Source organism: Lactuca serriola, chromosome 3 (assembly GCF_051521515.1).
Source record: "Lactuca serriola cultivar US96UC23 chromosome 3, Lser_US96UC23_V15, whole genome shotgun sequence".
Taxonomy (NCBI): domain Eukaryota; kingdom Viridiplantae; phylum Streptophyta; class Magnoliopsida; order Asterales; family Asteraceae; genus Lactuca; species Lactuca serriola.
In genome coordinates this window covers 127,192,607-127,199,093 of record NC_136410.1, presented here as the reverse complement: position 1 = coordinate 127,199,093, position 6,487 = coordinate 127,192,607, and the positions used below count along the sequence as shown (strand labels likewise).

Sequence of the window (6,487 nt, the reverse complement as noted above, 5' to 3'; positions counted from 1 at the left end):
ATCTACAATGAAGCATTAGGTCGGTCGTTTTCTTCTGAATCTGATCTTGACTTGTCGATTTGGAGAAGATAGTCCTATCAAATGTCCAGTTGGAGTGGAATCGATCATCTACAATGAAGCATTAGGTCGTTTTCGTCGATCGTCTCCCTCCTCCCTTCATCGGCGACTGTCAATCCACATTTATTGATCTTTGGCGGTTGTTGCATCATCTCCACGTCCTTCGCGGATCTATCGCTTATTAACTCTCCTAATTTCCCCTAAAATAAACACCACCGTCCTCCAGATTTGGAATTTGCATATAATGGTGAAAAAATTTTGTTTACTATTGGAGCTCTTCCAAGGAACAAGCTTGAATTCACTATTGTTCTTGAAAACGCCACTTCTAATCGGTAGGTATTGAATACTGTTTTACATTACTAATCTGTTATATATATATATATATATATATATATATATATATATATATATGACTTAAAAAAATCTTATGAATATGATAATATTCAATAACAATGGAAATGCAAGCCCTGGAAGCCCTGACAATGACAAGAAGAGAATCAGGCGTTCATATCAATCAAGACTTTCAAAGTGGAGCTGAGTTTTGCTATCAAAATCCCAATGCAGGCAATCGCACAGGCTCTCAGATGATAGGAATCTGAAAACTCCATGGAAGCCTTGAGGGTGCTTGATATCATCTTAAGACAACATGCAACTAAACAGTAAGTTGTCACTTTTATATCGATAGTTGGTTAATTTAAGTAAGAAAGGTTGGGTAACAAATAATATTTTTTTTACCCATGATTGTAATGTAGTTGCATTTCTTTATTGATAACAACAATGCACTTTATTCTTTAACCAATAATACTAACATACATGTATTTTTTTACACCAAAATGGCAAAGTGGTTACATTTTGCTACAAATTTAGTCAACATGTCTTTTTTGTTATGTTTTTTTTACCCAGAATGTAACATGTTGTTGATATTAATTTACTTTATCTTTTACCTATAGGGGGTGTCTGCTTGTTCGACAATCTTTTTTCCACAACGATGTGAAGAATTTTGCTGATGTTGGAGGTGGTGTTCTCAGATGCAGAGGATTCCATTCCAGTTTTCCGCACATCCCAGGGTGGTCTATCCCTCAACATCGGTAAATATTTCATTACTTATTTCCATTTTTACCCCTGAATTGAAGGTTATGAAATCAGAGTAAAAATGGTTTATGATTATCAGATGTGTCTACTACCATGATCATCCAGCCTGGGCCAGTGGTTGATTTTCTAATTGCTAACCAAAATGTGAAAGATCCCTATTCTGTTGACTGGGCAAAGGTAACAAACCGTCATGTTGTCATTTACTAAGGGGGTATTTTGTAAATTGTTGCTGAAAGTTTGTGTGGTGTCAATAAGGCAAAGCGTACACTGAAGAATCTGAGGGTGAAAACCAGCCCTACCAATACTGAGTACAAGATAACTGGTTTGAGTGAGAAGCCCTGCAACGAGCAGCTGTATGTTTTCTTTTTATGTTATATGTTTTTGTATGATGGAATCATAGAAGGAATGGAATGGGTGATTCCACAGGAATGAAAAGAATAACCCTTTATGTTTTCCTCAATGGAATGGAGTTGACCATTCCTGAGCTAATGTGATTCTTTCCATTTATGTTATTTTAATGACATTGTTTTTTTAAACAAAGAAAAAAATGGTTTTTATTACAGTTTGCAGATAATGAGGATCTACAAAGTGAGTGGAAAGCTGCAAAAAGGAGCAACAAAATCAAGATTGTGTCATTCCTTAAAGAGAAAACATGATATTCTGTTAGTCCTGATGCAATGTTTGCTAATTTCCTGTATCTCTTCTTGCATTTGCAGATTTGCTCTTGATATTGACCTTGATGCTCCAAAAATTAGAATTCATATAAGATTAAATGTATCATCAAAGTATAACAGTCATTTTCGTTTGGATTTTGGTCATTTTACATTGAGGACGGAGGTATATTTTAATTAATCTTTAAGATATTTTCTGTTCCATCATTGATTTCTGATTCGGTGACCACTAAACTAATCCACTAGTATAATATATAAATGAAAATATGATTTTATTGAAGTATTTTGGTTGCAAATTTTACATATGAATTACATGTGATTCACATGTAAATCACATGTAATTTACATACGATTCACATGTAAATCACAAGTGAATCACATATGAATTACATGTGATTCACATGTAAATAACATGTAATTCACATATGATTCACATGTGACTCATATTTTAATCACATGTAATTCATATATGATTCACTTGTGATTCACATGTAAATATGAATTACATGTCATTCACGTGTGAATCACAAGTGAATCACATATGAATTACATGTGATTCACATGTAATTCACATATGATTAATTTGTGATTCACATGTAAATTACAAGTGAATTACCTATGAATTACATGTGATTCACAAGTTAATCACATATGAATTATATGTGATTCACATGTAATTCACATATTAATCACATGTAAATCACAAGTGAATCACATATCAATTACATGTAAATCACAAGTGAATTACATGTGATTTACATGTAAATCACAAGTGAATCACATATGAATTAAATCTATATGCACACATGTATTTTGTGTAAGTATTCTTCGTTAATTATATTTTAAAATTTTCTTGTGAATTTCACATTTAAATCTTAAAAGATACAATCACATGTTAATAGCACATTATTTAATCACATATGAATCTTACATGATATCTACATGTGCGTGTTCTTGCATTAATCAATTTTTTTTATTTTCTTGTAGATTTTGAAAAATTTTGGAAAATATTGAAGAGGTGAAAAGTGATAAATTGAAGAAAATATGGAAATCTTGATATGAAGAAATGATAACACTGTAAATCTTTGTAGTTTTTTATATTGTATTTTGTATCGAATAAAATACTTGTATTATGTTTATAGATTGATTAATAAAAATTAGATTTTTTATAATTGACTTACGAATATTATAGTATAAGAAATACGCATATATGCATTTGAAAAAATATGCATATATGCACCTAAAATGTTGATTTTTTTTAAAAAAAAAATGCAGTTTTGAAAAAAATTGTACTCTTTTATAAAAATTGTAATTTTTTTTAAAAAAAAAAAAATACAATTTTTCTGAAAAAAAAAACGCAATTTTAAAAAAAAAATACAGTTTTTTTCTAGAAAAAATGCAGTTTTTTTTAAAATATATATATATTTTATTTTATTTTTTGAAAAATTCATGTTTTTTGAAAAAAATTAAAAAATCTCCATTTTTTAAAAAAATCGAAAATTATTTTTAAAAAAAAATCCGAAATTTTGAATATTTTGTTAATTTTTAGACATTTATATTAATATATTAAATAACACAAAAAAAATTAATTATTAAATGAGATTTGTAATATGACGATCATGTCCTTAACGAATTACTTTTGATCCAACGTTCCACTTTTAGTTCTCGGGTTCTCGGGAAATTTTGAATTCTCAACCGATCTCAACTCTATATATATATATATATATATATATATATATATATATATATATATACACACACACACACACACACACACACACACACACACACACACACACACACACACACACACACTACTAGTGTACTCGCGCGATGCGACGACGCCAAATAGTGTCCTCTGATTTAAATAATAAAATAAAAACTTTTTTTTTGAACATGTAGTATATATATATATATATATATATATATATATATATATATATATATATATATATATATATATATATATATATATATATTCTACAAAGAACATCAATATTCATAAAAACTCAAAAAAAAAAAAATCGAAGAAGTGATTTCATCAAAATAAAAAAAGAAAATGCATATAAAATCTTTTTTCATAATAGTTATAGGAAAAAAAACAAATCAATCTTTTTGTAAATCTTCAATAATTTTCAAAATAAAAAATACTGCAGTTAATATAACTTGGAAGGGAGGATGTCCTCTCATTTATCAATGTGCTATAGCTATTTATGAAACATAAATAAACACTTGTAAAAAAACATTCTTCCTTAGGTCTCAAATAATTTCTCCGTCCCAAAATTATAGTTCATCTTTCATTTTTGATTTGCCCCAAAATAATAGTCTATTTTTAAAAATAAATCACATTTTTACCAAAATAACCTCGCATTATTACTTAATCGACTAAACATTTAATGGAACATTAAATGCAAAGTAATGACAAAACTGTCATTTTATTATATAAAGTTAGTGGTAATTAATGATTCATTAATCTGTGTGTTTTTTGTCTGTGGACAATAATTTTAGGACGGAAAGAGTATATAATAAGACGTAAATATATAATTAATAAAAAAAACAAATTGTAAGTACAATCTATTCTATAATGATCTAAATGCTAAATAGGTGACTATTTTTATAAAACGTTAATAGTTATTCTTTTAAAACTCTTTTCAAATTTGGTTATTTTAAAACTCTATTGATTGACTATTAAACATTTTGTTAGTATACTCGTTCGTTACGATTTTTTTAGGTTTATTTTTAATGTTATGTCATTTTGGATTTAAAATTTATCTTTTGTAAGTCTCGATTTCTCGGCACCCGTGTTTTGTACAAACCCTTTAAAAATAATCCTATAATATTAAGATTTTTTAATACGACAACCATGTAAATATGACCAGCCAAAAAAATGATGACGTCTCACTTCTTTGTTTAACATGTACAATTAGAACTCAAAGCGTTCGTCCAATGTCTGCCTTCTCCAATCCAGTTTTTGATTCATGCGTCAAACTCATTGTACCTCTTGAATCTTAAATTTAAGACATATGCATATAACCCTTATATATATATATATATATATATATATATATATATATATATATATATATATATATATATATATATATATATATATATATATATATATATATATATATATATGGTTCAAATGAGAACCAAAAAAGGTTAAAAACCGTAAGAACCTCTAATTTTAGATGTTTATAAAGGGTTTAGGGTAACCCTAAACCCTAAACCCTTTATAAACATACAAAATTAGAGGTTCTTACAGTTTTTAACCTTTTTTGTTCTCATTTGAACCTTTACCTATATATATATATATATATATATATATATATATATATATATATATATATATATATATATATATATATATATATATATATATATATATAGACAAAACTGTAAAATTGGTCCCTGTGGTATTCAAAAAACTTTGGATAGGGTCCAAAAAGTTTCCAGTTTGCATGGATAGTCGAAAATCAAGATTTTTCTGTGGTTTTGGTCCAAAAAAACTTGAAAAGACTATTTTGCCCTTTTATTTTATTTTTTTCCTTTTTTTATAATTATTTTAACATTATTTTAATTTAAAAAAAAAAAGAAATTAAAAGAATTTTCCACCAACCACCCCACTATTCTCTCTTTCTCTCACTCTCTCTCTCTCTCTCACACACGCACACAAACCCTCCTTCACCTCCCCTACCCCCACTCTCGATCTTCTTCTTCCCAATTTATCTTTAACTTAAATTACACACACTTAAATACGTTGCCATTTTACCCTTTCTCTATTCCCGACGAACAATCCCTCTCTTGATGGTAGTAGATGATTCTGGTGGATTTTCGTTGGTCTTCTACGTAAACCATCAAAACTTCAGATTACCTTAAAACCATGGGGCATGGGCTTAGTTGCAAAGTACAAGATGAACATGGCTTGTTCACAGCAGTACAATTTGGCGATTTAGAAGTTAGTGCTTCCTCAAATATTGTTGTATTTGACCGATTCGATTGATGGGTAATTTTAATTTTGTATTATTGATTCATATTTTATCCGAGTTTTGATTATTTCTATGCTTTTGGAGAATCGATCAATCAATCCTAATTCTTTGTATGGTCATAAACATGTGCGTTATTTGCTCTCATTCTCATCGACTGATTTGAAGTTTCTATAATTTTTCAAATCCTTTTTCTGAATAACAAATGTGAAGTCTGGAGCTCTTTAAAACTTCATTACTTCCTTAAGAACATAAATGATTTTGTGCACTTTGATTAAATGGTATCAGACTCCGTTGATGTTGGCTGCAAAACATGGGAAGACCGCTAATGTTGAAAAGCTCATTGAAGTCGCCATTACAGTTAGCATGAAGCTTTTCATCGTCATCATCATCATCATATTCTTCATGAGAAAGGTGTATGGGTTTTAGTCTACCCGCCAATGGATATTAATCTACAAAAACCTTAGAGGGAAAGGATTTGAAGGATTTGCTTCGATTTTTGTTGTTTTCAAACATGTTGTTGGCGTTGAGAATCGAAGTGGGTGATGTTATGATTCTTGCAGGGTTTTGGGGGAGAATAAGTCATTAAAGAACCGTGGTGAAGATCTCAAAATTTGTGTTAAAATCGAAAAAAAAGAAAGAAAAATTTTAGTAACTTCCATGGTGATAAAGAAGGATTAA

At 28.8% G+C, this 6,487-nt stretch overlaps 1 pseudogene; it reads left to right on the top strand.

Moving 5' to 3' along the window:
• Positions 1–490: 490 nt before the first annotated feature.
• Positions 491–6,235, top strand: LOC145095698 (protein argonaute 4A-like; annotated as a pseudogene).
• The last annotated feature ends 252 nt before the right edge of the window (positions 6,236–6,487 follow it).